Raw genomic sequence first — 15919 nt, forward strand, 5'->3', positions numbered from 1 at the left:
GTCTACCTGTCTTATGACGTTTGCAGGAGTACAAGTACACGTGCGAGAAGCGGAAACAACTTTTTTGTTGTTGAAAGTTAGCGGTGTGTGTTTGTGTGATTTACCTTCCCGTGTCCCTCTCATTCAGCCTGCGCTACAAGAAGGTACAAGGCACCATATGTACAAGTCCCTGTGGCTAGCCTCGCGATGTCTAGGCGACCAAGCAAGAGGAAAGAGTAAGGAGAAAAATAACAGGACAGAAAACAATAGCAAGTAAGAAAGCACTCGAATGAGAGTGTCAAGTAATTTGATAAACGAGAAGAAATGGGGAAATTCAACAAACACTGAACCCAAGGACAACATAGGGCAAATTACTTGTGCCTAATAGATGAAATAAAGAAACTATTAATAATTGGAAGGGAACGTGGATGAAACAACAACTTGCCGCAGGTGGACAACCATCTCACAACCTTCGCATTTCGCGGGGATGCTACACCAATTGAGCTACCACGGTGCCGTTTCCCTCTGCACTTTCTTGGGTATTTATCTTTCCTAGTAGAACCCTGGGATTGCAATGTGAGAGTAATTTGATGAATCTAGCGTTAGCGTGGAGAGTTTTGTCTTCGTCCTCTTCATATCTTATCATATCCTAAAGTTACCGTTAACCTTTATGAATTACTCACATATACCTTGTCCTTTGCCCATGTAGCAATCCTTGGAGACAGCCAGTACAGATACCTGAAGGAACATTTTCCACCAGGCCCACACGCGCCATACATAAAACACCTTAGTGGGGCACAAACATCAGATATTCTACCGCTAGTATGTGATGCGCCAATTGACACCACACACTTTATTATCAATGTAGGCACAAACAACCTAAGAACACAAAGCGCCGCGGACACGATAGAGTCCATGAGCGACGTAATAAGAACCATTCAAGCCGCTCACCCAAACGCACACATAACCATAACGACTGTCGCTCCCCGCCTACAAAACAAACACCGCCCACTATTCTGCGAAACTAATGCACTCATGAAACACAATGAGGAGATTAACAAGCTAAATTCACTAATTTTCAACTTAGAAAACGTCTATAAGAATGTTGACACCATGCATCACGCGGAAATACACGAAGCACCACACGAACACCTAGCTTGGGATGGCTTCCACTTGAACCGCAGTGGAATAGAGCTAGTTTCCCAATACATCAAGTCCTTTATTAAGGACAAGTACAGAAAAACTCTTTTAAATTCCACCTCAAATACCACCTCCACCAACTCTGCGGAACATGCAACCGCGAACAACACAACTGTGACAGTCACTTCGAGGACACAGGGAATACAGACAGTGGAATGTGAAGCAAGCCACTGCACAAGTGAAACAGTCAACACAAGAACAGTTGGAACACAGACAGTGGAATGTGAAAAGAACGAGAAGGCACACACACCACCAAAAATGACATCAACCACCATGCAAACAGACACAATGGCAACAGACAACAGAAAACCCACCACCGAAGTCTACACACAGACCCCCACACGCCTGCCTGCACACACACAAACTCAAACAGAGACCGAGATCGAATTAAGCCAGGCATACGATAATAAACCGGCCGAACGGAAAAACACCCCACGCAAGTCTGCCCGCAAGAAGACAAGTAAATGACAGACATCGCAAATCAATTATTCCTCAATGCCACGAAGCACCGAATTCCTACAGGCTAGAAAACTTACCAAAAAACATGTGAGCTACACCTCCCATCTGAAAACCTACACAAGCTGCACCGTGAAAAATATAATTCCTAAAGGCCTAACACTCAAGGCTGTACCAGCTCTAGGAACACTCCCACCACACCATCGCGCAAACTGGCAAACAACATTACATAATGCCTCACTTTCACTTTTGAATATCCTCAAAGAACACTGCGAAGAGCAAATCGAAACTTTTAACCACAGACTTAGGAACATAACCCTGACACCAGATGAGAAGAGAGATTTAGAACATTACGGCGAAAAACAATCTAGAAAATTGGTTCAAAAACAAAGGAAAAAAGCAAATTTTAATCAAAAAACAACCTTACTGCCAAACAGCCACCACACCCAGACAAGAGTGACCTCGAGCTTAGAAGGACCAGACAGTAAGGAAATTTCCACAGAACTAAACCGCTCCAATGTTATAGACATTTCTAAAACATTAAGTCAAAAAGAAATAGCCGTACTCAGCAAGGGCTTAAACTTTTGCCCCACGAACAACACAATAAATGAATTCGAGCTTCACAAGGACCTCTCAGAATTCTGCCGACGAATGCGTATCCGACACTTTTTTGCAGACACACCAGACACCGGGACGACACCACTTAGAGCCCAATACACTTGGACTCCCGAACCAGAACAAGCCATAGAACTTGACATATACCTTAAAACTATCACTAAAGAAATTATAAGCCAATCCAAGACATCTAAGCGACCTAAAAACATAACTGCGTCGGAAAGTCATATCATTTCAAATCTGAGCTGCCGGAATGACATTGTTATTAAGGAAGCAGATAAGGGTGGAAGTATAGTTATTTGGCCAATAGAAAAATACAAGCACGAGGCTTACAGACAACTAAACAACCCAGAACATTACCGCAAACTAGATAACGATCCGACATTGTCCTATACAGTGACAATTACCAACAGGCTGAAATCACTTTTGGCTGATGAATTGATAACACCATCAGAATACAAATTTCTTAAACCAAGCAACAAAACTGCCGGACGTTTTTACCTCCTTCCGAAAATTCATAAAATTCCATCCGCTTAACTATACACTGCTATTATCCCAGGCCGTCCGATAGTATAAAACAACAACACCCCGACAGAGAGCATCTCCACATTCCTTAACCACTACCTTGGTAACTTGCCGAAAACACTTCCGTCATTTGTACAAGATACGCCCCACCTGCTGAGAATTATAGAAGACATTAATACTAAAGGCACACTACCCCACAACACAATTCTCGCAACACTACACGTCACGGCGCTGTACACCAACATTCCAATCCCTGATGGTTTATCTTCGATAAAACAAACGCTGTCTAAACACAGTGCACAACATTCTACTGAAGTTTACCTGTCTCTCCTTGAATTAGTTCTCACACATAACTACTTCGAATTTGAAGAGAGTTACTACCTACAGATACATGGTACAAGCATGGGTACGCCTTTTGCACCAACCTACGCGAACATATTTATGGGGATTCTAGAAACAGATTTCCTATCGCGCTGCACTACCAAGCCCCACACATACCTACGATACATAGACGACATAGTCATAATCTGGGGACATGGCCAAGACAGTCTAGATAAATATGTATCCTTTCTAAATTCTGTTCACCCAACAATAAAACTCACATCAGAATCCTCAACTGAGCGCATAAACTTTCTGGACACAACAATATACATTGACAATGGTGAACTAAAGACAACGCTGTATAGGAAACCTTTCGACAAACAACAGTACCTAGAATATACGAGCCACCATCCCAGACATTGCAAACAAGGCATCTTTAAAGGCCAAGCCACACGACTACGTCGCATTTGCGTTGAAAACCAAGACTACATAGATAGACTCGATCACCTTAAAGAAACGCTATCAAACAGGAACCACCCAAACAGTGACCTTCAAACAGCTTACATCGCTGCAACCAAACTTGATCGAGCCGAGGTCCTCAAGCCCCGCCCGAAGATCACAAGAACAACAACGCCTCTTCTTACTACTAAATTCTCAAACGCACTCCCAAACGTGAATAACATCCTAAGTAAATACTACCCGATTCTCACCAGCAACCAGAAACTTAAGACGATTTTTCCCGACCCTCCCAGAGTAGCCTACAGACGCAACAATAATTTTAAAGATGTTCTTGTGCACGCCAAACTACAGAAAAAGAAGAAGTTGGGAACCAATCCCTGTGGTCGCCCCAGGTGCTCTACATGCAAACACATCCAATCCACTACTACAGTAAAAAGTACAGCGTCGAATTACACACACAAGGTAACTTCGACTTTCACCTGCACATCAAGCAATGTAGTCTACTGTCTAGAATGCGCCGCTTGTAGCAAACAATACATAGGTGAGACCGGACAACAAATCAATACAAGACTCAATGGTCACCGCGCGGACACAAAACACAATTTACCCAAAGCAGTAGCCAGCCACTTTAATGAACATGGACATATGTTTGACAAAGCAAGGCACTATATACTACAAACAAATTTCCGTTCCCCTCGCGAAAGAAAGTACACGGAATCATACCTCATACACAAGTTTAATTGCCTACACCCGACAGGAATTAATTTGGCACGTGGCAACTTAGAATCTTTAAAAGCTGTAACTTAAATCTGAAACTCTCATATCATCAACCAATACACAAAACACATTAGGCCACCAGCCAACTTTAATTCTTAACCTCACCTACTCTTTCATTTCGGAGAAAAAAAAGGGAGAGGGGGAGAAAGGGGAAAAAAATTTCCTGCCTACTACTCAATTTAATGTACTCTTTCAGGATTTTACGTCTACACCAAGTGTACGATCCCCTTCTTCCATGTACACTTGCCCACGCCCGCTTCTGCACGCGTCACCCTCCTGTTTGCTATACCGATTTCGCCCCCCCCCTTCCCCCTGCCCCCTTTTTTAGTCTTTTTTTTTGAAACCCCCTCGACAACACATTCCGAAGTCAATATGCCTTTTTCGGCGCCTCAACCCGGAGTATCGCTTTCTGGATGCCGCCGTAACGACACCTACGTTAAGCGCGTGGGGCAGTGCCCCTTGAAAGACCATGCCGCTGCCTTTCAGTCACCCCACACATTGCACCGCAGACTCCTTGTCGCCACCTTAACTATTTCAAAATTACTCGACCTATTGCTTGACCGGCCGTTCTAATGCCTCAAAAACATGCCGCCAATGACTCCCCTGAATACCTCCTAACCTTTCGCATCCCCAACACGCTCCCAAGCCCCCGTATTTCTTAAAGATTTCATTTTTCTCTTTCTTTTTCTTTCACCCCCCCCCCTTTGTTGTGTCTTGGTACGGCCCTGGCTCCCCCCTGCTTTTTTTGCTTTTTCCCCCTTTTTTCTGCTTCTATTTCTTTTCTTTCCTCCCCGCGTGCCCACTCTCACGCTCTTGTCCCTTCGTCTTGAGAATGAGGCTCACAGACGTCGGACGACAACGCCTGTTCCCTCTTGTAATCTCTCTCTTTAAAACCAGCCGCCAGCGACAACACCCGCACATGACGTCACTGCACTAACCCTTTAAAACTAACACGCCGAGGATGACGAGGCCGCCTTTGACGAAGATAGGTCCACCTATCGAAACGTTGGCCAGCCTGTCTGAGGCACTTCAACCCTGTTTTAAAAAAGTTTATACCACAGTGTGCCATTCCATCTGCCAGCCCCTTTCTTCTTTTTGCACATATACCTTGTGCCTTATACCTTGACCACGGAGTATCGGTTCATTTAGGCAGCGAAAATAAACACCTGACTGTGTAGCATATCTTGTTTACTCAGAGAAACAAAAAATTTCGAAGTGCGAAAAGATGACAGAAGTCCACCTTTGAAATGTAGAAATTTATCACGATAATCCTGCAGCCCAATGCAAAACACAAACGAAAAAGAAATTACCGGCAAATTCAAGCATATAAATTATTAAGTGCATATGTGCACGATCGTTACGTCTAAATGCAGATTCAAAACATTTAGGCAAGGCATTAATTGCCACATACGGACAGTTTGTAGTTTGTTTGGCAAATATGTCAAGTAGATGTATATATATTGTTGTGTAAACGTTAGGTTTTCTCAAATAGCTTAGGCTGCTTCAAGCGAGGAGCTTGCTATACATAAGTGCATCATCAGCGCACTGAACATGACTAACCTTAGAAATGCTTTGACGTTTCAATTTTTATGCATTTTGCTGTTAATCACACAAGCATACTGAAGAAATTTATTCGAGGAACTCAGATCGTAGGTAAAAGCCCCCATGTTTATTTTCAGCCTCCTGTCGCTTATTTCAAAAATAAGTTTCTGAAACTATTCAAGCAGAACATCGTTAAATGCAGATATTTTGAATTACGAAGGCATTCATAAACAATTTGTACAAAGATAGTTACTACAAATGATCCAAAATGCGTGTTCAAGCAACGCACAGTGGTTTTAGTATATCTTTTAGGATGTTCGAAATATTCATGCAGGTAGAACCGTGCCCGAAGCCTGGTAGAATTTAGCAAATATCAGTTCATTTGTCGAGGGGAGTACATTGAGGCTGGCTCCTTCTCAGCATGATGCCAAATGGCTTATCTGCAAAAGTATTCAGAAGGCAATGCCTATTCTGTACGCCGTAAAAGCAAGGATACGATCGCCTTCTAGAAAAACGTGCATGCTAAGCAAAATTGAAATTGTCTGCCAAAGAATAAGATGCCCAAAAATGTTTTATCTACAATTTTTTAAGGCCACGACACTTGTCTTTCTACGTCCGAAGGCCGACCAATCAAGCACAGGTATTTTGGTTCGTATTTTACTTACGAAGGTTCCAGCTTAACCCAGCAACAGTATTTGTTTACCAACTTAGGTAGTGCATTTTTATTCACAATTCATAGTGCCAGATAGTGTATATGAAAACACTCTTAGCAGACGTTCTTGGTAGCTCTCACATGTCGAGTGAAACTTCGCCTGTCTTGTAAAGAACTCTATGCACCCCTGATTGAGTCGGGTTTCATGCTCCATTAGAGACACATGGAAGCTTTATACTTGTATGTACTTTCCATCGGGTTGCTGAAGCTCGTAGGTCAGTTTCTATGCAATTGCAGCCAAGAGCTACGGCACAAGGGTGTTCACCGGAAAGCAATCCATAATGCTGCCACGAAGGTACGACAAGCGCAGAAAGAAGCATTGCAATGCAATTTTCTCACTTGGAACGCTTAAACTAAACACTAAAGTGTCCAGCAGCTATTCTAATTGCATAAGTACTTATTATTCGCCTGGTCCCAGGGAGGGAATATCTGCGACCACACATGGAGCTTAACAGAGAAGCCGTCATCTTATGCCGACTTGAGCTGCACAAATACATCCTCGGAACTCTACTATAAGCAGTCTACCCCTCAACATCACCAAAGGACTGCCAATTCTGCAATACACCAGAAACCCTTTACCACATGGTCTGGGAATGTGAAAATAACCCGTGGACACTGTTCATTCAAAGCAGCCAACCCAATCAGTGGGAGTCACAGTTGACCAGCCCTAAACCAGTGAACCAAATACGGCTGATGAACTGGGACAAGCTATCAGCACAGGGCCATGGCTATCGGTATTACGGTGGCCGCTCACCTTCGGCATCAACAACTTGGTCTACGAAGTAAAGTTTATTCACTCACACGGGCTCCGGTGCCCCTGACTTTCAAAAAAAGCAAATCAATCTATTTACCGAACAGTCATGCGAATATTTCAACTAGGTTCACACCGATCTTATGGAGCATGTCTATATAATGAAGTTTAGAGGAATCGACATAAAAGTCAATATCGATGTTTTTAGATTTTGAAATTGGAACGTAGACAAAAAATAACTCGCATGGATTGTTTTCTTCAGTTTCCTTTCTTAGACAACGCGACACCACGACACGGCCTCTCTTTGTCAAACCCATCCGTAGCCAAAGAGCTTGGCGTAAAATGAACTGCCACTGCATTGCCGTCTTCCCTGAGTGGAGATATGTGTACCTCACCATCGGATAGGTAGTAACTTCAACATGAAGGGTGACACGGACCGCTTTACCGCGCCGCATAACCAAGCTTCATTTGATGCCGCTGCTATGTCACATAACGGTCGCTCTGCGAGGCGCATTTCGCGGCGCAGCTGCGTAATCAATCAAAGAAAAATAATTCTACGACAGTTACTTCACTTAGCGCGGTCATTTTGAAATGCAGAAACACGGATATGGACTGTTACAATGATCACTTTATGTTCTTCATGTATACTTATGCCGTAATCAATGTAACTATAGAGGCAATTGGTGGAACGATTTTATTTATTTCGTTTATTTATTGTAAAAAATTCATTTCATCTAAAATTATTTTGTTAGGCGAAATAATTGCTTTTTGCAAAGCAGTTATTGTCTTGCAAATGATCTCTGCATGGGGAGATAAATATTCAGTAGTACAGTGACTCGAGCAACTTTAAAGGATCGTTTTAGGTGTTTGAGCTACAAAAACGCTATTTTTTTCGCGGGTTCTGAGCCTCTGAAAAGAAAATGATTTACTATAATTTTGATTATTGTTCAAGAACCAATTCATTGAAAGCATCTATATATTACCTAAACAGAGCGAGCAGCCCAAATACAGTGATGACAGTGACAATGCAATACAACTAGTTAATACGTAACCATGAAGAAACTCTGTTAATTAATTAAATTGCTAGGTCAGCTAAGTATATGATGCTTGCGCAGGTGGGTCATTAGGCTGGTTTTCGTGGACAGGTTCTGTCAACTAAAAGGTAACGATCAAGATTTCCTAATTATGTAAACTACAATCGTACTTCCGGGGAACGTCACTTCATTTGTCAAGGAAACACGCATTTTGCGTCAGAGATCATCATGGTAAATGTTTACGCTCCCGACACTCATTTCGCCTTCAGAGGAGTAAAGCACAACACAACAACGCACCACGCAAGTGACAAGTCTTCTTTTTGGAAGCCTAAAGGACGAGAACCCATATGTTATCTGATCTACCTGTCTTCTAAACAGTCGTGCAATACAGAATCCGCCGCGTCATCAAGGTTTATATATATATATATATATATATATACACAAGAAACAATGCGTTTCTGGATCCGGGCAAATATACACATTGACGTAGACACGCGAATGCAGCGATTTCTTGGAGATTTATTGACCCTGGCTTTCTGATGCAACTCTGATGGCATTCTTCTGAAATTATGTACAAATTATACTGACAAATGATTCTGCGCTGCTTTGCCTGTGCGAAGACTCGTAATGTTATCAAATTGTTTTAGGTTTAATTAAGTATTACAGGAAACCAAAACAAGAAATCATTGTATGTAGCATGCTTTTAAACAAGCCTATTCTATTACTCACCGATTCGTTGCTAATGTAATCACTTAAAAAGCCTTTGTGTTGCTTTAAAGCGAATACTTACCTTCCGCAAAAACGAAGCTCGACTCAACCATATGGTTCCAAAAAGGAAAGTATCATTTCAGCGAGACGAGCTCATGGCACGTATTTTCTGGAGCCCAAGACATGACAGTTGGAGTATTCGTTTCCTCTACAGGGGGAATATATGAGCTGTGTACGAGTGTGGTAACTAATATATTCCATGTTTAATATTCACAAGCTTCAATTTCGTAAAATACAAGCGCGAGGCGTTTCAAACAAAAGGACGTGAGTAATATTTTAGAAAATACTGGGAAATGATAGATGATGTTAAGCAAAGATGTGTGTAGGCGAGAAAAAAACCTTAAAGCTAGAGCGATACGCAATAATTTCCTCTACGCATATTACATTGCACGAAAGCTGCATTCCTGAACACATCATTTATGGAACATTTGAAATATTTTTCGCGATTCCAGAAACGGGAAGGATGCTGTCGAGCACCGTTTACTTCATTTTAGTGTACAAGCCATTTCTTGTTCGAATAGTTTGCCTCTTTTTTATTTCCAGAAGTTTCAATTCTTCGGCCTGCTGTATTTTTCATGCTAGAATCGTAGACTTAGTTTTCATTCTAGTAGTTAAATCAACAGTGTCATATTTCATTTTTAAGAGCCTCCAGACTAAGCTGTGGTCAGAAATATTTGGCTTCTTTCTCCCCCGTCCATGGGTTTCTGTCACAACTATGACAAAAAATAATGGTTGCACAGGCAGCGGTTGAACGAGCGTTCAGAAATGTGAGTTGTTTAGAAAGCTGTTTAGAAACTGCGTATCAATAAAAATTGTTAGAAACGTTAGATTGAAGCGGTATTTTCTTGCTAATATGTGCCTATTGTCTTTTCTTTTTGCCGCCAAATACTTGAGGGCGAGTGTAAAGTGACGATAGGAAGCGGGAACTCGAGGTGTTTAGGCTGAGGAGATATGTCTCCATGGTAAGTATATTTGTCAGCTCCGAAGAAACTCAGTGAATTGGAAGATTTTGCAGATTTTTTTTTTCACTTTGCCACCAAGGTGAAGGTTAAGGCATTACTGAAGAGGCGCTGATCCCATGGCGTTGGATAGATATGTTAAGGCAAATAATGAACTCAATCTTTACGTTGCAAAATGCCAAGGATTTCTTTTTTCTCGTTCGCCTGCGCAATTTGTTAAGAACTAACGCACGAAAATTTCGGTCTTCTATTTTACCTCGCGATGCTTCATCCACTTCTTTCAGAATAGATATTGACGTCATCAACGACACGGCGGTGTTATTCGATGCTTTCAACAAGTATTTCCAATCCATGTTTGTTTCCGATAACAACTTTATCCCGACACTTACCAATATAGTTTCTTCTGAAGCATTCAGTGACGTTGAGATAAACTGTGAAGGCATCCTCAACCTTATATTAAACCTGGATGCTAAGAAATGCACCGGTCCGGACGGGATACAGAACGCGTTCCTTGTTCGTTATTCGTTGTGGTCATCAAAATATCTGTCAGTCGTATTCAGAAAGTTCTTATCATCCTCTACTGTACCTTCTTCATGGAAGTTAGCCAAAGTGCTCCCTCTTTATAAATCTAAAAAAAAAAATATGCGATTTTATGTGCCAAAACCAATTTCTGATTATGAGGCACGCCGTAGTGTAGGACTCCGGAAATTTCGACGACCTGGGGTTCTTTAACGTGCACCTAAGTACACGGGTGTTTTCGCATTTCGCCCCCATCGAAATGCGGCCGCCGTGGCCGGGATTTGATCCCGCGACCTCGTGCTCAGCAGCCTAACACCATAGCCACTGAGCAACCGCGTCGGGTCTTTATTCTGGAGATAAGCAGTGTTTGTCGAACTACAGACCAATTTCCCTGACGTCATATTCATGCAAAATGTTGGAGCAAATCATTCATAAGCACATCACGCTCTTTCTGGAATCAAATAATTTACTGTCTAACATGCAACATGGGTTTAGGCGCGGTTTTAGCACGTTAATGCAGCCAGTTTATTTCACGCATGACATTTCATTTAACCTTGATGTAGGCAACCCGGTTGATGCCATTTTAATAGATTTCTCGAAGGCATTTGACACCGTTTTACATTCTAAGCTTATTGCTAAGCGTAATGCTGTACTGAATATTCCTAATTTAATTAACTGCATTTTAAGCTTTCTCTCATTTTGCTCCCAGTTCGTCTCTTACAGTTCGACTGACTCCGCTACTGTTGATTAGCCATCAGGTGTGCCCCAAGGCTCCATCCTTGGGCCGCTTCTTTCTTTTATTATACATAAACGATTTGCCACTTCACTGCTCTTCCAACATTCGTCTCTATGCTGATGACTGCATTCTATATCAAGTGATTAAATCTTCTAATGATCATTATGGCCTTCAAGAGTTGTTTTCTAGATGTTGCGATTGCTGTAACACTTGGCAAAAGAACATTAATTTCAACAAAACCGTTCTGATGTCTTTCTGCAAGAAATCTTCCCTCCCTTTTCAGTTACTCGTTCAATGGCCTTGCTGTAGATAAGGTTCCTGAGTGTACGCATGTTGGTGTTATTTTTACGCATAACATCTCATGGTCCAACCACGTTGATTACGTATGCAGTGAAGCACTAAAAAAATTAGGTTACTTGAGGCGAACGCTAACCCGATCTCCTAAAGACACAAAGTTACTAATGTATAAATGTCTAATCCACCCTGTTCTTGATTATGCATCTGTAGTTTGGAGCCCGCATAAGCAGTTAGAGATTAATAAACTCGAAGCTATACAGCAAAAAGCTGTACGATTTATATGTCATCGTTACGATCGCGACTTTTCGCCCTCTTCAACATTTTCTTCCTTGAACCTAAACACGCTATCTTCTCGTCACCATGTCGAATCATTAAAATTCTTGCATTGCATTGTCAATCCTTTAGTTAGGCTCTCAAATGATAATTACATTAACTTCGCGCCGGGATCCTCAACGAGAAGACATCATGGCCTAAACTTGATACCCTGCTACGCACGTACTAGCATGTTCAAATTCAGCTTTTTTCCCCGCTCAATCGAAGACTGGAGTTCATTACCTGAGTCCATTCGCTCATGTTCTTCCCAAATTTTCGCTACCGCCATCCCAGATGCATAATCGTGCTCACCCATGTCAGGCAGCATTTGTATAACTTCTTGTGTATTTTTCTTTTATGTTCTTTCATCAGTCCTCTTTTATGCGAAGCATATTACTAGAGCTCAACCCAGCTCCTAAGGCGCGGCGGTGTCGCCTTCAATACCACGTGACACCGTGACGTCACGACAGAGGAGAAACGGGGCCCCAACTCGCGCCGTCGCTCGCGGCGTCGCGGCGGTATATAAGCAGCTGCGCTTGCCTCTGCTAGACACTCACGAGGTGAGATGCCTCCTGGAGACAGAGCTGCTCGTTGGAATGAGAAGCGAAGGTTGCGGCGTGCTACAGAGACTGTTTCTAGGTGGCTTTGCTACGGCGCAGCGACTACGCGCCCCGCAAAGGACGCGGTGAGCGTCGAGCAACGCAGCGTTCGGCGCGACAACGAAATGTGCGCCTGAGCAAGCGCCGCACGCCTGAGTCGACGCCGACTACACCGGCTTTTCTGCGACACGAGCTCCTTAACGCTGTCGCGTTGAAATAAAGGCTAGTATGCTTCGCATCCTGGGCTTAACCTTAGCTAAGCCACAGCCAGTTTTTTTTTTTTTGTAAAAGTGTTCACTAGTGTTTATTTCTCTATTTTCCTTTCATCTGTGCTCTTTAAAAGTGTTCACTTCTGTCTACCACTCTATACTCCAATGTATTTTCCGTACCTTTTCTTAACCCACTCCTGCTATAGCGCAAATTGCGCTGCAGTATGTATATATAAAAATATAAATAAATAAAAGCTGTATTGAGGCGAAGTATACCAAATATGGGGCACTGCACAAATTTGGTAGACACGTTAAACTGCAGGTAACAAAATTCACTGGCTATTGGCTTTGGTGTTTGTCCTATCATTTCAGACTGTTCTTGTGGTTTTGCGAAGCGCCATTATCTGTGAAAAGTAGCATTGCTAGGCTCGAACATGCCGGTTCGAGCGCTGGCAGCGGCGGCCGCATTTCGAAGGGGCCGGAATGCCTGAACCCCCGGTGTTTAATGTTAATCCGGTGTGCGCCACAGCACGGAGCCTCTTAATCATAATCGTAGTGTTGGCAAATACAACGGAAATTACTATTATATTTCAGAAGTACGCTGAATCATGCGTAATTTCTATGGAAAATTGTAAAATATTTTTAAGGGCCATTTTTTAATCACTCTTGCCAATCTATGCAAGGACACGGTATCCAATTCAAGATAGAAGCATTTATTTAAGTGATTATCTGAGCGTTCTGATATATTGATCATGTCTTTAGCAAGCGTGGACACTAATAAGAGTTTGTGAAGCGGTTTGCCATTGAACTAACAGCCATGCATATGTCTGTTCCATATTTTGTTTTTTGTTAGGTTATTTCTGCCTCTTTTGTTTAGTTGTTCAGTTATTGCACGAGCCATGGCGATTATTTACCCGAGCTAGAGTACGCTTACAGCACAATCGAGAAGTCACACGTTGTACATTTTAGAGAACAGGAAGTGTTCTATTCCACGCATTCCTTCATCACCGCTACGCGGTGATGAACTTCGTGAGCGACGAACAAAGACGCGCCGTAACAATGGGGTTAGTTTCACGAGCACTCAAATTCATCGCAATAACACTGATGTACATGGAGAGTGAAAGACAACTGCTCAGAAAAGAGAACCGGGCATGACATCTAAATACGCACTCCATTATAATATTTTTTTGAAAGATTGAGTTTTCAACGGGAGAAATTTTCTTGTAGAGACATGGCTGGTTTGTATCCGTATATTATGAGTAAGTTTTGCTTAAATACTATTTCAGTCTTCGCACGCACGCGCTTCTGAAATGTGCATTCATTGGAAGCCGTTCAACTTCCTCCAAACTGAACCGATAATTCTATCACTTATTCATATAAACTAATGCTTCGGGCACTCAAAGGCATCAGAAATATCTAGTTGAGTCGTGATTTCTAGCACCTGGAAATGATGGCAAATTCACAAAACCAATACAAGTGTATTTCCTGGTAATGTGAACGGCAACGCACAAGCCGCGAACTTGACGGAGTTTTGCCTTCTTCAACCTTAATTTTATGCGAAGCATATTACGAGAGCTCAACCCAGCTCCTCAGGCGCGGCGGTGTCGCCTTGAAACCACGTGACACCGTGACGTCACGACAGAGGAGAAGTGGCTTTGGCTCAACTCTTGCAAGACGGGCTGGGTGGGAATCGAACCAGGGTCTCCGGAGTGTGGGACGGAGACGCTACCACTGAGCCACGAGTACGATGCTTCAAAGCGGTACAAAAGCGCCTCTAGTGAATGCGGTGTGGCCTTAGAAACGAGCTGTTTCTAAGGCGTGCGTCTCTTGCTCGGGCGCACATTTCGTTGCCGCGCCGAACGCTGCTTTGCTCGACGCTCACCGCGTCCAATGCGGGGCGCGTAGTCGCTGCCCTGTAGCCCATTGTCTTACACCCCTTGGTGGGTCGACGGGAACGCTGTCGCGTTCCACTCTTGAAGGCGAAGCAGTAATGCATGAGTTGTTTCTTCGTCTAGCCGAACCAAATATAGCCAAGCAACAGCAGTTCACCAGGTTAAACAGAGGTTCAACAACTAAAATAAAGGCTAGTATGCTTCGCATCCTGGGCTTAACCTTACCTAAGCCACAGCCATTTTTTTTAATGTTAGGACAACAATAAGTCCTTGAATAAGACATATTTTGTTTTAACAAATAGCCTTTAGGAGCTCACTGGCACTCGCTCCCACTCACCTACACGCACACTCACTGGGGCTCACTTGAACTCACGCCTTTGGAATGAGTGGGAATTAGTGTGATTGAGCGAACTCACGAATGAGTGTGCCGACCTATGCCCCGTATATGAAGCAAGTGCCGGAAGCGAGATGAACATACGTGAGTTTCACATCCGCAAATCGCCTGAAGATGTGATCTGATATATCTAGGTTACACCATATAAAAGGTCGCTAGTAGCCCTTGGCAACTGCATGAAGCGGGGCTTTGAGGTGGGGATGTCTGCAAATTGATCACATGCTCTAGTTTCTTCTCTAAGCATTTGGGCGCTGGGTTCCGAGTGAGACGACGAAGTAGGCCGGGCTTTCAGGCCAATGACATCACCTGTATAGTTACTCATGTGAATCCACAATGAGTTTGACTGGAATATTAGAAGAAATAAAAGCAAGAGGCTGAGTTTCGGTAACAAGACTGTCCAATTTGCGAACGAGATTATTTTGATACGAAAATTAAGCCATGTTACACTGAATGCCTATCCCCGCAAAGTCCGGGTGTGGCTTCTGAGATCCCCAGCGAGTTGGCGCACGTGAAAACTGAGAATTTATTCCTACCGTCAAGCAAGCATTCCTGGGGCAACGCGGTTTCGAATCGGGCTGCCGTCTAGTAAGAACCGCTTTGGCGCCGCCTCCGTTCCAACCCGCGTCCAATCGATGACGTTAAATAAAGTGAGGAGAATATCGCTTTCCTTAAATTGCACTTTTAGCTTCACTTTCTTTGCCAGTTTCTTCCTGTGTATATTCCAGCTCTCTCTTTCTGTCGCCCGCCACAAAAATACACACACACTCCTACACGTATAAACGCATGTTTTTGCCAGTGTGCCTGTGTGCGGGCCTATTATATATACACACATGTAGGTGTATATAGGAGTCTACAAAGATAGC

At 43.0% G+C, this 15919-nt stretch overlaps 1 protein-coding gene across 1 annotated transcript in view; it reads right to left on the reverse strand.

The window, feature by feature from the left end:
- Positions 1-15919, reverse strand: part of LOC139048462 (uncharacterized) — an 86461-nt gene that overhangs the window by 70383 nt on the left and 159 nt on the right. The gene's annotated exons all lie outside the window — the stretch shown is intronic.

The sequence above is a fragment of the Dermacentor albipictus genome, chromosome 8, assembly GCF_038994185.2.
Source record: "Dermacentor albipictus isolate Rhodes 1998 colony chromosome 8, USDA_Dalb.pri_finalv2, whole genome shotgun sequence".
NCBI classification, from domain to species: domain Eukaryota; kingdom Metazoa; phylum Arthropoda; class Arachnida; order Ixodida; family Ixodidae; genus Dermacentor; species Dermacentor albipictus.